This window comes from Arachis ipaensis, chromosome B06, assembly GCF_000816755.2.
Source record: "Arachis ipaensis cultivar K30076 chromosome B06, Araip1.1, whole genome shotgun sequence".
Taxonomy (NCBI): domain Eukaryota; kingdom Viridiplantae; phylum Streptophyta; class Magnoliopsida; order Fabales; family Fabaceae; genus Arachis; species Arachis ipaensis.
Genome location: NC_029790.2, coordinates 40,231,871 through 40,251,848, shown reverse-complemented (window position 1 = coordinate 40,251,848; position 19,978 = coordinate 40,231,871).

Sequence of the window (19,978 nt, the reverse complement as noted above, 5' to 3'; positions counted from 1 at the left end):
TTTATGAATGAAACAAGGTCCTCCATTAGAAATTTGGAGGCACAAGTGGGCCAACTGAGTAAAAGAGTCACTGAAACACCTCCTAGTAATCTTCCAAGCAATACATAAGAGAATCCAAAAAGAGAGTGCAAGGCCATTACCTTACTTGGTGTGGCCGAACCCAAAATGGAGGAGGAGGACGTGAATCCTAGTGAGGAAGACCTCCTGGAACGCTCAGTGACCAATAAGGAGTTTCCCTTTGAGGAACCAAAGGAATCTGAGGCTCATCTAGAGACCATAGAGATTCCATTAAACCTCCTTTTGCCCTTCATGAGCTCTGATGAGTATTCATCCTCTGAAGAGGATGAAGACACTACTGAAGAGCAAGTTGCTAAGTACCTTGGTGCAATCATGAAGCTGAATGCCAAATTATTTGGTAATGAGACTTGGGAAGATGAACCTCCATTGCTCATCAAGGAACTAAATGCCTTGGTTCAGCAAACTCTACCTTAAAAGAAACAGGATCCTGGTAAATTCCTAATTCCCTGTAACATAGGCACCATGACCTTTGAGAAGGCTCTGTGTGACCTGGGGTCAAGAATAAACTTAATGCCACTCTCTGTAATGGAGAAACTTGGGATCTTTGAAGTGCAAGCTGCCAGAATCTCATTAGAGATGGCAGACAACTCAAGAAAATAGGCTTATGGACTAGTAGAGGACGTGATAGTAAAGGTTGAAGGCCTTTACATCCCTGCTGATTTCATAATCCTAGACACTGGGAAGGATGAGGATGAATCCATCATCCTTGGAAGACCCTTCCTAGCCACAGCAAGAGCTGTGTTTGATGTGGACAAAGGAGAATTGGTCCTTCAACTGAATGAGGACAACCTTGTGTTTAAGACTCAAAGATCTCCTTCTGTAACCATGGAGAGGAAGCATGAAAAGCTTCTCTCACTGCAGAGTCAACCAAAGCCCTCACAGTCAAACTCTAAGTTTGGTGTTGGAAGGCCACAACCAAACCCTAAGTTTGGTGTTGGGAGGTCCCAACAATGCTCTGAACATCTGTGAGGCTCCATGAGAGCTCACTGTCAAGCTATTGACATTAAAGAAGCACTTGTTGGGAGGTAACCCAATGTTATTTAATTATATTTATTTATTTTCTATTGTTATTTTATGTTTTTTTAGGTTGACGATCATGTGGAGTCACAAAAACTACTGAAAAATAAAAAACAGAATGAAAAACAACTTTAAAAATAGCTCACCCTGGAGGAAGAACTTACTGGCGTTTAAACGCCAGTAAGAAGCATCAAACTGGCGCTTAATGCCAGAAAGAAGCATCAAACTGGCGTTAAACGCCAGAAACAAGCACCAGACTGGCGTTTAACGCCAGAACAGAGCATGGAAGTGGCGTTTAACGCCAGAAACAGGCTACATTTGGGCATTTAACGCCAAAAACAGGCAACAGTCTGGTGTTAAACGCCAGTATTGCATACTAAGGGCGTTTTACATGCCTAATTGGAGCAGGGATGTTAAGTCCTTGACCCCACTGGATCTGTCGATCCCACAGGATCCCTTCAGGATCTATGGACCCCACAGGATTCCCACCTTTTCTTCTCTCCTCTTTACACCTTTTCATAACTCTCTTCCACAAATACCCTTCACCAATCATCTCAATCACTCTTCCCCATCACCTCTTTACCACCACATCCATCCTCTCTTCCCATCACCTCAATCACTCTTCCCCATCACCTCTTCACTCACTAACTTGTATTCAAGACTCAAGGTTCTCCTTCTGTGACCATGGAGAGGAAGCATGAAAAGCCTCTCTCAATACAGAGTCAAACAAAAACCCCCACATTCAAACTTTAACTTTGGTGTTGGGAGGCCCTAACCAAGCTCTAAGTTTGGTGTTGAGAGGCCACAACACTGCTCTGATTATCTGTGAAACTCCATGAGAGCTCACTGTCAAGCTATTGACATTAAAGAAGCGCTTGTTGGGAGGCAATCCAATGTTATTTAATTATATCTATTTATTTTCTATTGTTATTTTATGTTTCCTTTAGGTTGATGATCATGTGAAGTCATAAAAATAACTGAAAAATCAAAAACAGAATGAAAATAACATTAAAAATAGCTCACCCTGGAGGAAGAGCTTACTGGTGTTTAAACACCAGTAAGAAGCATCAGACTGGCGTTTAACGCCAGAAAGACGCATCAAGCTGGCGTTAAACGCCAGAAACAAGCACCAAACTAGCGTTTAACGCCAGAACAGAGTATCTACTTGGCGTTTAATGCCAGAAATGGGAGAAAAGCTAGCATTAAACGCCAGAAACAAGCAGCAACCTGGAGTTTAACGCCAGAAGTGCATTCTAAGGGTGTTTTGCACGCCTAAATGGAGTAGGGATGCTAAGTCCTTGATCCCTCAGGATCTGTGGACCCACAGGATCCGCACCTACCCCACCCCTTCTTCTCTCCTCTTTACACCCTTTCATAACACTCTTCCCCAAATACCCTTCACCAATCACCTCAATATCTCTTTCCCAAATACCCTTCACTAATCACATCCATCCACTCTTCCCCAAAAACCCCACCTACCTCTAAATTCAAAATCCTTTCCCTCCCAAACCCAACCCTAATACAAAAAACCTAACCCTTTCCCCACCCCTATATAAACCCCTCAACACTACCTCATTTTCACACATCACAAACACTTTTCCCCCCTTGGCCGAATACACACTTCCCCTCCATCTCCTCCATTTTCTTCTTCTTCTCCCATTTTCCTTCTTCTTTTGCTCGAGGAGGAGCAAACATTTTAAGTTTGGTGTGGTAAAAGCATTGCTTTTTGTTTTTCCATAACTATTAATGGTACCTAAGGCTAGAGAAACCTCAAGAAAGAGGAAAGGAAAGGCAATTGCTTCCACCTCTGAGTCATGAGAGATTGAGAGATTCATCTCAAAGGTCCATCAAGACCACTTCTATGAAGTTGTGGCTAAGAAGAAGGTGATCCCTGAGGTCCCTTTCAAGCTCAAAAGGAGTGAGTATCCGGAGATCCGACATGAGATTAGAAGAAGAGGATGGGAAGTTCTCACCAATCCTATTCAATAAGTCGGGATCTTAATGGTTCAAGAGTTCTATGCAAATGCATGGATCACTAAGAACCAAGATCAAAGTATGAACCCGAATCCAAAGAATTGGCTTACAATGGTTCGGGGGAAATACTTAGATTTCAGTCCGAAAAATGTAAGGTTGGCGTTCAACTTGCCAATGATGGAAGAAAATGCACGCCCCTACACTAGAAGGGTCAAGTTTGATTAAAGGTTGGATCAAGTCCTCATGGACATATGTGAGGAAGGAGCTCAATGGAAAATTGACTCAAAAGGACAAGCCCATCACTAAGAAAAGGATGGAGCAAACAAGAGAGCCCACTCATGGACCTCAACAAGAGCATGAGGAGATTCCTCATCATGAAATCCCTGAGATGCCTCAAGGGATGCACTTTCCTCCACAATATTATTGGGAGCAAATCAACACCTCCCTATGAGAATTAAGTTCCAACATGGGATAACTAAGAGTGGAGCACCAAGAGCACTCCATCATTCTCCATGAAATTAGAGAAGATCAAAGAGCCATGAGGGAGGAGCAACAAAGGCAAGGAAGAGACATAGAGGAGCTCAAGAACACCATTGGTTCTTCAAGAGGAAGAAGACGCCACCCTCACTAGGTGGACCCATTCCTTAATCTCCTTGTCTATTTAATTTTTCTGTTTTTAGATTTTTGAACTTTATGTTTTGTTTATGTTTGTGTCTTTACTATATGATCATTAGTATTTAAGTGTCTATGTCTTAAAGCTATGAATGTCCTATGAATCCATCACTTCTCTTAAATGAAAAATGTTCTAAAAACAAAAGAACAAGAAGTACATGATTTCGAATTCATCCTTGAAATTAGTTTAATTATTTTGATGTGGTGACAATACTTTTTGTTTTCTGAATGAATGCTTGAACAGTGCATATGTCTTTTGAATTTGTTGTTTATGAATGTTAAAATTGTTGGCTCTTGAAAGAATGATGAAAAAGGAGAAATGTTAATGATAATCTGAAAAATCATAAAATTGATTCTTGAAGCAATAAAAAATAGTGAAGAACAAAGCTTGCAAAAAAAAATGGCAAAAAAAAGAGAGAAAAAAAAAAAGAAAAAACAAGCAGAAAAAGCCAATAGCTCGTTAAACCAAAAGGCAAGAGCAAAAAGACAATAACCCTTTAAACCAAAAGGCAAGAGTAAAAAGAATCTAAGGCTTTGAGCATCAGTGGATAGGAGGGCCCAAAGGAATAAAATCTTGGCCTGAGCGGCTAAACCAAGTTGTCCCTAACCATGTGCTTGTGGCGTGAAGGTGTCAAGTGAAAAGCTTGAGACTGGGTGGTTAAAGTCGAGGTCCAAAGCAAAAAAAAGAGTGTTCTTAAGAACCCTGGACACCTCTAATTGGGGACTTTAGCAAAGTTGAGTCACAATCTGAAAAGGTTCACCCAGTTATGTGTCTGTGGCATTTTATGTATCCGGTGGTAATACTGGAAAACAAAGTGCTTAGGGCCACGACCAAGACTCATAAAGTAGCTGTGTTCAAGAATCAACAAACTAAACTAAGAGAATCAATAACACTATCTAAATTCTGAGTTCCTATAGATGCCAATCATTTTGAACTTCAAAGGATAAAGTGAGATGCCAAAACTGTTCAGAGGCAAAAAGCTACTAGTCCCGCTCATCTAATTGAAGCTAAGTTTCATTGATATTTTGGAATTTATAATATATTCTCTTCTTTTTATCCTATTTGATTTTAAGTTGCTTGGGGACAAGCAACAATTTAAGTTTGGTGTTGTGATGAGCGGATAATTTATACACTTTTTGGCATTGTTTTTACATAGTTTTTAGTATGTTTTAGTTACTTTTTAGTATATTTTTATTAGTTTTTAAATAAAAATCACATTTCTGGACTTTACTATGAGTTTGTGTGTTTTTCTATGATTTCAGGTAATTTCTGGCTGAAATTGAGGGACTTGAGCAAAAATCTGATTCAAAGGCTGAAAAAGGACTGCAGATGCTGTTGGATTCTGACCTTCCTGCACTTGAAATGGATTTTATAGATCTACAGAAACCCAATTAGCATGCTCTCAATTGCGTTGGAAAGTAGACATCCAGGGCTTTCCAACAATATATAATAGTCCATACTTTGATCAAGTTTTGATGACGCAAACTGGCGTTCAAATGCCCACTTCTTACCCTATTCTGGAGTTAAACGCCAGAAACAGGTTGTAAATTAGAGTTAAACGCCAGAAACAGGCTACAACCTGGCGTTTAACTCCAAAAAGAGTCTCTACACATGAAAGCTCAATGCTCAGTCCAAGCACACACCAAGTGGACCTGGAAGTGGATTTCTACATCATTTACTTATCTTATGTAACCCTAGCTACTAGTTTAGTATAAAAACTACTTTTAGTGATTTATTTTACATCTCTGGTTAGTCTTTGGATAATTTTATGTTCAGAGATCACGTTTAGGGGGCTGGCCATTCGGCCATGCCTGGACCTTCATCACTTATGTATTTTCAACGGTAGAGTTTCTACACCCCATAGATTAAGGTGTGGAGCTCTGCTGCTCCTCATGAATTAATGCAAAGTACTATTGTTTTTCTATTTAATCCAAGCTTATTCCTATTCTAAGATATTTGCTTGCACTTTAACCATGATGAATATGATGATCCGTAACACTTATCACTATTCTCAACCTATCAACGCGTGCCTGACAACCACTTCCGTTCTACCCTAGATCGAGCGTGTATCTCTTAGCCTCCATTCCGAAAGATCGGAGTCTTCGTGGTATAAGATAGAATTATTGGCGGCCATTCTTGAGATCCGGAAAGTTTAAACCTTGTCTGTGGTATTCCGAGTAGGATCTGGGAAGGGATGATTGTGACGAGCTTCAAACTCGTGAGTGTTGGGCGTAGTGACAGACACAAAAGGATCAATGGATCCTATTCCAACATGATCGAGAATCGACAGATGATTAGCCATGCGGTGACAGTGCATTTGGACCATTTTCACTGAGAGAACGGGAAGTAGCCATTGACAACGGTGATGCCCAACATACAGCTTGCCATGGAAAGGAGTATGAATGATTGAATGAAGGCAGTAGTAAAACAGAGATTCAGAAGGAGCAAAGCATCTCCATACGCTTATCTGAAATTCTCACCAATGAATTACATAAGTATTTCTATCTTATTTTATATTTTAATTATATTTTAAATATCAAAATCCCACAACCATTTGAATCTGCCAGACTGAGATTTACAAGATGACCATAGCTTGCTTCAAGCCGACAATCTCTGTGGGATCGACCCTTACTCACGTAAGGTTTATTACTTGGACGACCTAGTGCACTTGCTGGTTAGTTGTGCGGAGTTGTGAAAAAGAATTGAGATTATGAACGTACGTACCAAATTTTTGGCGCCGTTGCCGGGGAATAAACAATCACGATTTCGTGCACCAGCTTCTCCTCTTCCTGAGGAGTTTTCAGAGGTTCTTTTTTTTTTCTGGTTCCTCCAGATCAGGCTGAACATCTCTAAAAATGTCATCTAGCTCTAATTCAAGACTCTCAGTCATATTGACCTCTTCCACCAGGGAGTCAATAATATCAACGCTCATGCAGTCTTTTGATGTATCTGGATGTTGTATAGCTTTGACAATATTCAACTTAAACTCATCCTCATTGACTCTCAGGGTTACCTCCCCTTTTTGGACGTCAATGAGGGTTCGTCCAGTTTCTAGAAAAGGTCTTTCTAGAATGAGAGTTGCACTCTTGTACTCCTTTATTTCCAGCACTACAAAGTCAGTGGCAAAGGCAAATGGCCCAACCTTGACAATCATGTCCTCAATTACGCCTGATGGAATTTTAATGCAACCATTAGCAAGTTGGAGACATATTCGGGTTGGTTTGACTTCTTCAGTCAAACCAAGCTTTTTGATAGTGGATGCAGGTATCAGGTTGATACTTGCCCCAAGATCACATAAAGCTGTCTTGGTACAAGCATCCTCTAATGTGCATGGTATCAGAAAGCTTCTGGGATCTTTAAGCTTCTCTTGTAAGATTTTTAAAATGACTGCACTGCATTCTTCAATGAGAAAAACTTTTTCAGTATCTCTCCAATCCTTCTTATGACTTAAGATCTCTTTCATGAACTTAGCATAAGTGGGTATTTGCTTAAGTGCCTCTGCAAACGAAATCTTTATTTCAAGAGTCCTGAGATAGTCTGCAAAGCGGGTAAATTGTTTATCATGTTCCACTTGGCAGAGTTTCTGAGGATAAGGCATCTTGGCTTTATATTCTTTAACCTTAGTTGCTACAGGTTTATTTCCTACAGAAGTGGTTGGAGAAGCCTGCTTAAGGGGGTTGTTATCAGCACTTGCAGGTGTCTGATCCCTCATTAGCGTTTGAACACCAAAATTGGGTGCTGTATGGGCGTTCAACGCCAGATTTCCACCCTTTCTGGCATTTGAACGCCAGAATTGGCCATCCACTAGGCGTTCAACGCCAACTTCTCACCCTTTTCTGGCGTTTGAATGCCAGAATCATTCCTCTCTGGGCTCTTACTGTCCTCAGAGGGATTTTGGGCAGTGGTTTGGTCATCCTCTGTCAGTTGTACCTTTCTTGGCTTTCTGCTGCTTTGAGTTGAGACATTCAATGTCTTCCCGCTCCTCAAATGAAGAGCTTGGCATTCTTCTGTTATCTGTTTAGATAACTGCTGCCTTGTCTGATTCAATTGTTCCTCCATATTCTTGTTAGCATCTTTTGTTTCTTGTAGCATCTCTTTAAATTCTGCTAACTATTTTGTTATAGAAAATAGTTGCTGATTGAGTTCAGCAATTTATTCTGGAGGACTAAGTTCAGTGGATGCTGCCTCAGCTTCTTCTTTTATGGAGGTCTCACCACTTGAGTACAGGTGCTGATTACTGGCAACTATATCAATGAGCTCTTGAGCCTCTTCAATTGTCTTTTTCATATGTATAGATCCACCAGCAGAGTGGTCTAGAGACATCTGGGCCTTTTTTGTAAGCCCATAGTAAAAGATGTCTAACTGCACCTATTCTGAAAATATTTCAGAGGGGCATTTCCTTAGCATCTCTCTGTACCTCCCCCAGGCATTATAAAGAGATTCATTATCCTCTTGTTTAAAGCCTTGGATGTCCAGCCTTAGCTGTGTCATCCTTTTTGGAGGGAAATATTGATTCAGGAATTTGTCTGACAATTGTTTCCATGTTCTTATGCTGGCTTTGGGTTGGTTGTTTAACCACTTCTTAGCTTGGTCTTTTACAGCAAATGGAAATAGCAATAATCTATAGACATCCTGATCCACTTCCTTATCACGTACTGTGTCAGCAATCTGTAAGAACTGTGCCAGAAACTCAGTAGGTTCTTCCTGTGGAAGACCGGAATACTGGCAATTTTGCTGCACCATGATAATGAGCTGAGGATTTAACTCAAAATTGCTGACTCTGATGGGGGTATACAGATACTACTCCCATATGAAGCAATAGTGGGATTAGCATATGACCCCAAAGTCCTTCTGGACTGTTCATTTCCACTTAGGTCCATGATGGAGAAAGGGAGATGATGTGGATTGTAAATAAAAAAAATTTCTCCTTTTTTTTTGAAAACTGAAATTAAAGGAAAATAAAATAAAATAAAATAAACAAAAAATTGAATATAAGTTCAAAAATTAGAAGAAAAAGATATAAAAGAAAATTGAAAACTAAAATAATTAACTAATTAAAAAGATTTGAAAAATTGTGGGTGAGGATTTTCGAAAAATGAAGAGAGAGAAAATAGTTAGGAAGTTTTGAAAAAGATGTCTTAAAATTAAAGATACTTGTAAGAAAATAAATAAAAGAAAAGATTTGAAAAAGATATGATTTTAAAATTTTAAAGATTGAAACTTTCTTAACAAGAAAACACCAAACTTAAAATTTTTCAATCAAAATAATAGAATAGGACAAGTAATTCCAAAATTATAAAAAAAAGAAAAAGATTTTGAAAAATTTTATAAAATATTTTCAAAAAATATAAAAAGAAAATTGAAAAAGAATTTATTTTGAAAAAGATTTAAAAAGATAAATTTTTAAAATTGAAATTTTGACTTGATTAACAAGAAACTACCAAATTTTAAAAGTTTTGACTAAGTCAACCTAAAATTCGAAAATGATGAGTAAATAAAGGAAAAGATATTTTTTTTTTTGAATTTAATGAGGAAAGAGAAAAATAATAAAATGACACCAAACTTAGAATTTTTAGATCAAAACAAAGAAAACAAACAAGAAAACTTTGAATGTCAAGATGAACACCAAGAACACTTTGAAGATCAAGATGAACACCAAGAACAAATTTTGAAAATTTTTAAGAAAATAAGGACACAAAAAAATACCAAACTTAAAAATTTTTATACTTTGGACAATAATAATTCGAAAATGTATAAGATAAACAACAAAAGACACTAAATAAGAAAATTTAAAGATCAAATAAGGAAAATTATCAAGAACAATTTGAAGATCAAGAAAGAACTAAGAACATGTAATTAAAAATATGAAGAAAAATAAAAACATGCAATTCAAAAAATTGAAGGAAAATAAAAACATGCAATTGACACCAAACTTAAAACATGAAACTAAACTCAAACAGAAGACTCAATTATTAGTTTATTGGTTTTTATCTATTTATTAAAAATTTTCGAAAAAAATCTAGATAAAGAAAATAAGAATTTTAAAATTTTAACAAAAACAATAATAAAAGACTCAAAGAAAAATTAAAGATTAATAAAGAAAAATAAAATTTTTGAAAAGAAAATAAAAGACTCAAATTTAGTGACTCTAAACCAAAAAAGATAATTTTTTCCTAATCTAAGCATCAAGATGAACCGTCAGTTGTCCAAACTCGAACAATCCCCGGCAACGGTGCCAAAAAATTGGTGCACGGAATTGTGATCACACTTTTCACAACTCTGGTACAACTAACCAACAAGTGCACTGGGTCGTCCAAGTAATACCTTACGTGAGTAAGGATCGATCCCACGGAGATTGCCTGCTTGAAGCAAGCTATGATTATCCTATAAATCTTAGTCAGGAGATTCAAATGATATGAATGATTTTGTTTATGAAAAGTAAATAACATGAAATGAATGATACTTGTGATTCAGTAATGAGGAACAGGTTGAGGTTTCGGAGATGCTCTGTCGTCTGAATCTCTGCCTTCCTACTGTCTTCTTCTCCAAACACGCATGGCTTCCTTCTATGGCAAGCTGTATGTTGGTGGATCACCGTTGTCAATGGCTACCATCTGTCATCTCAGTGAAAATGGTCCAGGTACGGTTTCTGTACGGCTAATCAACTGTCGGATCTCTCATCTCGGATGAAAAATACCAGGCATAGCTACCGCACGGCTAATCATCTGTCGGTTCTCGTTTGTGTCGGAATAGGATCTCTCTATCCTTTTGCACATTGTCACTACGCCCAACATTCGTGAGTTTGAAGTTCGTCACAATCATCCCGTCCCAGATCCTACTCAGAATACCACAGACAAGGTTTAGACTTTTCGGATCTCAAGAATGCTGCCAATTGGTTCTATCCTCTACCACGAAGGTTCTAATCTCATGGGTTTGAATGCTCTATTGTCAGGAGATGCAAGTCAAACTCATGGATTAGAAACCCAAGAGATACGCACTCAAGCTCTCGCCCAATGACTACGTTGAGCTCAGATAGAACGGGAATGGTTGTCAAGCACACATTCATAAATTTGAGAATGATGATGAGTGTCACGGATCATCATATTCTTTATATTGAAGTACGAGTGAGTATCTTAGAATAGAATCAAGCGTGATCGAATAGAAAACAATAGTAATTGCATTAATCCATTGAGACACAGCAGAGCTCCCTACCCCCACCTATGGGGTGTAGAGACTCATGCCGTAGAAGATACAATATAAGATGTAAAATGTCATCCATTCAAAATGAATCTCTAAAAATAGTTTTTATACTAAACTAGTAACTTAGGTTTACAGAAAATGAGTAACTAAGTGCAGATAGTGCAGAAATCCACTTCTGGGGCCCACTTGGTGAGTGTTTGGGCTGAGCTTTGAAGCTTTCACGTGCATAGGCCATTCTTGGAGTTAAACACCAGCTTGGGTGCCAGTTTGGGCGTTCAACTCAAGTTTTGGTGCCAGTTCCGGCGTTTTACGCCTGAAAAGGGTCTCTGGCTGGCGTTTAACGCCAGTATGGGCCATCAAATCTCAGGCAAAGTATGGACTATTATACATTGCTAGAAAGCCTAAGATGTTAGCTTTCCATCCCGATTAAGAGCGCGCCAATTGGACTACTGTAGCTCCAGAAAAATGCATTTGAGTTCAGGGAGGTCAGAATCCAACAGTATCTGCAGTCCTTTCTCAGCCTCTGAATCATATTTTTGCTCAGGTCCCTCAATTTTAGCCAGAAAATACCTGAAATTACAAAAAAATACACAAACTCATAGTAAAGTCTAGAAATGTGATTTTTTCATGATAACTAAATAAAAATATAATAAAAAGTAACTAAAACATGCTAAAAACTACCAAAAAACAATGCCAAAAAGCGTATAAATTATCCGCTCATCAGTAACGTTGAACCAACAACGCTATCTCAAACGTGGGTGGCCAACGTGCGCGATCTTGATCTCAAAATCATGAACATGAAAAAGCGCAACGACACGCACGCGTCTATAGCGCATACGCGTGGGTTTAACTTTTAAGAATCCATGCGCACGCGTGGATTGGAAATTCTTACAATCCACGTGCACGCGTGGCTGACGCGTATGCGTGGATAGACCAACGTTGGAGGGAACGTTGCCAGTCAAACGCTGAGGCCAACGTTCTTCTAAAAGCTTTTGAAACTGGAATTGGGATTTTTGCATCCACGCGCACGTGTGGATGCGTATTATGACCCCAAGGGCGCAAACGTGCAAGGCACGCGTACGCGTGGGTAGAAGAACGTTGGCACTCCAACGTTGAATCAAACGCCAATGACAGCAAGCAGGACTGAATTTTTAAAAGGGTGTTTGAATCAACGTTGGCCCCCAAGCGTGGACTCCAACGTGCTGCATCAGAACTTTACAATTCAAGCAGATCTCTTCTCAGCAACAAGGGAAACCAATTGGAGCAACTTCAACCCAATTCAATCAAGGCCAAAAGACCAATTCAGAGATTGAAGATCAATAAAAGAAAAGTGTATAAATAGCTTAGAATTCAAGTTAGTAAAGGGGAATTTTAGCTGGCGGAGAGATCCTGACACTCTGCTAATTTTAATTTTCTGCAATTCTTTCAATTCTGCAATGTATCTTTCAATTCCATTTTACATTCTAAGAGCTATGAACAACTAAACCCCTTTCATTGGGTTAGGGAGCTCTGTGTAATTCAATGGATCAATATTATTTTTCATTTTTCTTCTTCTTTCTTTTCTCTTGATTTCGCTATAAGGCTTTCGTTCTTCATCCTATTGGATAGTTATCTTAGGAAAGAAGCTATTCATAATTGGATCTCCTTTGAACCTTCAAAGAGGAATGAGGAGATCATGCTAGAATTGCTCTCTCACATTGGATTAGATGGGGGTTTGGATGGATATAGTGACATGTAATCCTACCAATACTTTGTTCTATGAATTTGTGTCGTAGAATCAGTGACCAATCTTCATCTCTTCCCATGAGCACTTAAATCAAGGAATTGGGCGATTGTTCATTGATGAGCGAATAATTTATACGATTTTTGGCATTGTTTTTACATAGTTTTCAGTATAATTTAGTTAGTTTTTAGTATATTTTTATTAGTTTTTAATTAAAATTCACATTTCTGGACTTTACTATAAGTTTGTGTGTTTTTCTGTGATTTTAGGTATTTTCTGGCTGAAATTGAGGGACTTGAGCAAAAATCAGATTCAGAGGTTGAAGAAGGACTGCAGACGCTGTTGGATTCTGACCTCCCTACACTCAACGTGAATTTTCTGGAGCTACAGAACTCCAAATGGTGCGCTCTCAATTATGATGGAAAGTACACATCCAGGGCTTTCCATCAATATATAATAGTACATACTTTGCTCGCGTTTAGACGACACAAACTGGCGTTCAACGCCAGTTCCATGCTGCATTCTCGAGTTAAACGCCAAAAACAGGTTACAAAGTGGAGTTAAACGCCAGAAACAGGTTACAAACTGGCGTTGAACTCCAAGAGAAGCCTCTACATGTGTAAAGCTCAATGCTCAGCCCAAGCACACACCAAGTGGGCCCCGGAAGTGGATTTCTGCATCATTTACTCATCTCTGTAAAACCTTAGTAACTAGTTTAGCATAAATAGGACTTTTTTACTATTGTATTGGACATCTTTGGAATTATCTTTGGATTATCTTTTGATCCTTTGATCACGTTTAGGGGGCTGGCCATTCGGCCATGCCTGGACCTTATTACTTATGTATTTTCAACGGTAGAGTTTCTACACTCCATAGATTAAGGTGTGGAGCTCTGCTATTCCTCATGAATTAATACAAACTACTACTGTTTTTCTATTCAATTCAAGCTTATTCCTTCTCTAAGATATCCATTCGCACCCAAGAACATGATGAATGTGATGATTATATGACGCTCATCATCATTCTCACCTATGAACGCGTGCCTGACAAACACTTCCATTCTATATGCAAGCAAGCTAAATGAGTATCTCTTAGATATCTAATACAGAGGACCGAGTCCGAGATATTAGAATCTTCGTGGTATAAGTTAGAACCCATGGACGACCATTCTTGAGATCTGGAAAGTCTAAACTTTGTCTGTGGTATTCCGAGTAGGATCTGAGAAGGGATGGCTGTGACGACCTTTAAACTCGCGAGTGCTGGGCATAATGACCGACGCAAAAGGATAGTAAATCCTATTCCAATATGATCGAGAAGCGACAGATGATTAGCCATGCAGTGACATCGCATTGGACCATTTTCACAGAGAGGATAGGATGTAGCCATTGACAACGGTGATGCCCTACATAAAGCTTGCCATGGAAAGGAGTAGGAATGATTGGATGAAGACAGCGGGAAAGCAGAGGTTCAGAGGAACGAAAGGCATCTCTATACGCTTATCCGAAATTCTCACCAATGTATTACATAAGTATCTCTATCCTAGTTTATATTTCAATTATGTTTTAATTATCAAATCTCCATAACTATCTGAATCCACCTGACTGAGATTTACAAGGTGACCATAGCTTGCTTCAAGCCGACAATCTCCGTGGGATCGACCTTTACTCATGTAAGGTTTATTACTTGGACGACCCAGTGCACTTGCTGGTTAGTTGTGCGAAATTGTGACAAAGTGTGATTCACGTTTGAGAGCCCCAAGCCATTGGCGCCATTGTTGAAGATCACGATTTCGCATACCAAGTTTTTGGCGCCGTTGCCGGGGATTGTTCGAGTTTGGACAACTGACGGTTCATCTTGTTGCTCAGATTAGGTAATTTTATTTTAATTCTAAGCTTTTTATTTCCTATTTTCGAAAGATACAAAAAAAATTATTTTCCTCTTTTTTGTTTTTCCCAATTAGTTTTCGAAAAATCAAAATAAAATAAAATAAAATTTATAAAATCATAAAATCAAAAATATTTTTGTATTTCTTGTTTGAGTCTAGAGTCAAGTTTTAAGTTTGGTGTCAATTGCATCATTTTAATTTTCTAAAAAAAAAATTATTTTCGAAAATTTCATGCATTGCATTCTTCATGATCTTCAAGTCGTTCTTGGCCAGTCTTCTTGTTTGATCTTCATATTTTCTTGTTTTGTGTCTTTCCTTGTTTTTCATATGCATTCTTGAATTATTAATGTCTAAAGAATAAAAATTTTTAAGTTTGGTGTCTTGCATGTTTTCTTTTCTTGAAAATTTTTCAAAAATAAGTCTTGATGTTCATCTTGACATTCAAAGTGTTCTTGGAGTTCATCTTGACATTCAAAGTATTCTTGCATGCATCATGTGTTTTGATTCAAAATTTTCATGCATTGAGTCTTTTTGATGTTTTTCTCTTTCTTTATTAAAATTCAAAAATAAAAAAAATATCTTTCCCTTTTTCACTCATAAATTTTCGAAAATTTGAGTTGACTATTTTCAAAACTTTTTAAAATTTAGTTGTTTCTTATGAGTCAAATCAAATTTTCAATTTAAAAATTCTATCTTTTTCAAATCTTTTTTAAAAATCAAATCTTTTTCAATTTTTCTTTCATATTTTCGAAAATTTCAAATTAATTTTCAAAATCTTTTTCTTATTTTATTTCATATTTTCGAATTCAATGCTAACAATTAATGTGATTAATTCAAAAATATTAAGTTTGTTACTTGCCTAATAAGAAAGGTTCAATATTTAAATTTTAAAATCAAATCTTTTTGTTTCTTGTTAGTCAAGTAATCAACTTTAATATTCAAAATCAAATCTTTTTAAAATTCTTTTTCAAATCTTTTTCAAATTAAATTTCAATCACATCTTTTTCAAAATTTAATTTCAAAATCTTTTCTAACCTCTTATCTTTTCAAATTGATTTTCAAATCTTTTTCAATCAATCTTATCTTTTTATTTCAATCATATCTTTTTCAAAACTACTTAACTAATTCTCTCTCTCTAATTTTCGAAAATCCCTTCCCTCTTCTTCAAAATTCCTTTTTAATTAACTAATTGTTTTAATTTTTAATTTAATTTGATTTCAATTTTAATTTTCAAAATTTAACTTTAAATTTTATTTTTTAATTTAATTAATTTTCGAAATTCCCTCTCTCTCATCTCCTTCTATTTATTTATTCATCTACTAACACTTCTCTTCCACCCAAAATTCGAACCCCATCTTCCTCTCCGTGTTCGAATTTTACCTCTTCTCCTTCTTACATTCTTCTCTTCTTATACTTGAATAAGGAATCTCTATACTGTGACATAGAGGATTCCATATTTTCTTTTCTGTTTTCTTCTTTTTCATATAAACAGGAACAAGGATAAGAACATTCTTGTTGAAGCCGATCCTGAACCTGAAAGGACTCTGAAGAGGAAGCTAAGGGAAGCTAAAGCTCAACTCTCTGGAGAAAATCTGACAGAAATTTTCGAAAAAGAAGGAGACATGGCCGAAAATAATAACAATGCAAGGAAGATGCTTGGTGACTTTACTGGACCAAATTCCAATTTACATGGAAGAAGCATCTCAATTCCTGCCATTGGAGCAAACAACTTTGAGCTTAAACCTCAATTAGTTTCTCTGATGCAACAGAACTGCAAGTTTCATGGACTTCCATCTGAATATCCTTTTTAGTTCTTAACTGAATTCTTGCAGATCTGTGATACTGTTAAGACCAATAGGGTTGATCCCGAGGTCTACAGGCCTATGCTTTTCCCATTTGCTATAAGAGACAAAGCTAGAATATGGTTGGACTCTCAACCTAAGATAGCCTGAACTCTTGGGATAAGCTGGTCACGGCTTTCTTAGCCAAGTTCTTTCCTCCTCAAAAGCTTAGTAAGCTTAGAGTGGATGTTCAGACCTTCAAACAGAAAGAAGGTGAATCCCTCTATGAAGCTTGGGAGAGATACAAGGAACTGACCAAAAAGTGTCCTTCTGACATGCTTTCAGAATGGACCATCCTGGATATATTCTATGATGGTCTGTCTGAGCTATCAAAGATGTCACTGGACCATTCTTCAGGTAGATCTATTCACCTAAAGAAAACGCCTGCAGAAGCTCAAGAACTCATTGACATGGTTGCAAATAACCAGTTCATGTACACTTCTGAAAGGAATCCTGTGAATAAAGGGATGCCTATGAGGAAGGGAGTTCTTGAAATTGATACTCTGAATGCCATATTGGCTCAGAATAAAATATTGACTCAGCAAGTTAATATGATCTCTCAGAGTCTGAATGGATTGAACTAATCATCCAACAGTACTAAAGAGGCATCTTCTGAAGAAGAAGCTTATGATCCTGAGAACCCTGCAATAGCAGAGGTGAATTACATGGGTGAACCCTATGGAAACACCTATAATCCCTCATGGAGAAATCATTCAAATTTCTCATAGAAGGATCAAAAAAAGCCTCAACAAGGCTTTAATAATAGTGGAAGAAACAGGTTTAGCAATAGCAAGCCTTTTCCATCATCCACTCAGCAACAGACAGAGAATTCTGAGCAGAATCCATCTAGCTTAGCAAATATAGTCTCTGATCTATCTAAGGCCACTTTAAGTTTCATGAATGAAACAAGGTCCTCCATTAGAAATTTGGAGGCACAAGTGGGCCAGCTGAGTAAAAGAATCACTGAAACTCCTCCTAGTACTCTCCCAAGCAATACAGAAGAGAATCCAAAAAGAGAGTGCAAGGCGATTGATTTAACCATCATGGCCGAACCTACAAGGGAGGGAGAGGACGTGAATCCTAGTTAGGAAGACCTCCTGGGACGTCCAGTGATCAACAAGGAGTTTCCCTCTGAGGAACCAAAGGAATCTGAGGCTCATCTAGAGACCATAGAGATTCTATTTAACCTTCTTCTGCCCTTCATGAGCTCTGATGAGTATTCTTCTTCTGAAGAGAATGAAGATGTTACTGAAGAGCAAGTTGCTAAGTACCTTGGTGTAATCATGAAGCTGAATGCCAAATTATTTGGTAACGAGACTTGGAAAGTTGAAACTCCCTTGCTCACCAATGAACTAAATGCATTGGATAGGCAGAAATTACCCCAAAAGAAACAGGATCCTGGCAAATTCTTAATACCCTGTACCATAGGCACCATGACCTTTGAGAAGGCTCTGTGTGACCTGGGGTCAGGAATAAACTTAATGCCACTCTCTGTAATGGAGAAACTTGTGATCTTTAAGGTGCAAGCTGCTAGAATCTCATTAGAGATGACAGACAACTCAAGAAAATAGGCTTATGGACAAGTAGAGGACATGTTAGTAAAGATTGAAGGCCTTTACATCCCTGCTGATTTCATAATCCTAGATACTGGGAAGGATGAGGATGAATCCATCATCCTTGGAAGACCCTTCCTAGCCACAGCAAGAGCTGTAATTGATGTGGACAGAGGAGAGTTGGTCCTCCAATTGAATGAGGACACCCTTGTGTTTAAAACTCAAGAATCTCCTTCTGTAACCATAGAGAGGAAGCATGAAAAGCTTCTATCACTGCAGAGTCAATCAAAGCCCCCACAGTCAAACTCTAAGTTTGGTGTTGGGAGGCCACAACCAAACTCTAAGTTTAGTGTTGAACCCCCACATTCAAACTCTAAGTTTGGTGTTGGGAGGTTCCAACCTTGCTCTAATTATCTGTGAGGCTCCATGAGAGCTCACTGTCAAGCTATTGACATTAAAGAAGCGCTTGTTGGGAGGCAACCCAATGTTATTTAAGCATATCTATTTTATTTTCTTTTTTCTATTTCATGTTTTATTAGGTTGATGATCATGTTAAGTCACAAAAACTACTGAAAAATCAAAAATAGAATGAAAAACAGAATTGAAAATAGCACACCCTGGAGGAGAGAAGTCTGGCATTTAAACACCAAAAACAAGCATCTGTTTGGCATTTAACGCCAGAAACAGGTACCAAGCTGGCGTTTAACGCCAGAAATAAGCATCTGTCTGGCATTAAATGCCAGAAACAAGCTACATTTGGGCGTTTAACGCCAGAAATAGGCAGCAGTCTGGCGTTAAACGCCAGGATTGCACAGCAAGGGCATTTTACACGCCTAATTGGAGCAGGGATGTTAAGTCCTTAACCCCACTGGATCTGTGGACCCCACAAGATCCCCTCAGATCTGTGGACCCCATAGAACTCCCACATTTTCTTCTCTCCTCTTCACACCTTTTCATAACACTCCTCCCTAAATATCCCTCACCAATCACCTCAATCACTCTTTTTCATCACCTCTTCACCACTCACATCCACCTTTTCTTCCCCATAAACCCTACCTACCTTCAAAATTCAAACTTATTTCCCTCCCAAACCCAACCCTAATAGCCGAACCCTACACACCCCCTCACTCCTATATAAACACCTCACTCCCTCTTCATTTTCACACAACACAACACTCTCTTCTTCTCCTTGGCCGAATATATCTTCTCCCCCCATCTCCTCCATTTTCTTCTTCTTCTACTACTTTCTTTCTTCTTTTGCTCGGGGACGAGCAAACATTTTAAGTTTGGTGTGGTAAAAGCATAGCTTTTTGTTTTTCCATAACCATTAATGGCACCTAAGACCAGAAAAACCTCTAGAAAAAGGAAAGGGAAGGTAATTGCTTCCACTTCTGAATCATGGGAGATGGAGAGATTTATCTCAAAGGTCCATTAAGACCACTTCTATGAACTTGTGGCCAAGAAGAAAGTGATCCCTGAGGTTCCTTTCAAGCTCAAAAAGAATGAGTATCCAGAGATCCGACTTGAGATCTAAAGAAGAGGTTGGGAAGCTCTCACCAACCCCATTCAACAAGTCGGGATCCTAATGGTTCAAGAGTTCTATGCAAACGCATGGATCAATAGGAACCATGATCAAAGTGTGAACCCGAATCCAAAGCATTAGCTCACCATGGTTCGGGGGAAATACTTAGATTTCAGTCCGAAAAAAGTAAGGCTGGCGTTCAACTTGCCAATGATGGAAGAGAACGCACGCCCCTACACAAGAAGGGTCAACTTTGATCAAAGGTTGGACCAAGTCCTCATAGACATATGTGAGGAAGGAGCTCAATGGAAAATTGACTCAAGAGACAAGTCGGTTCAACTAAGAAGGCATGACCTCAAACCAGTGGCTAGGGGATGGTTAGAGTTCATTCAACGCTCAATTATTCCTACTAGTAATCGGTCTGAAGTTACTATAGACCGAGCCATCATGATCCATAGTATCATGATTGGAGAGGAGGTGGAAGTTCATGAGATTATACCTCAAAAACTTTA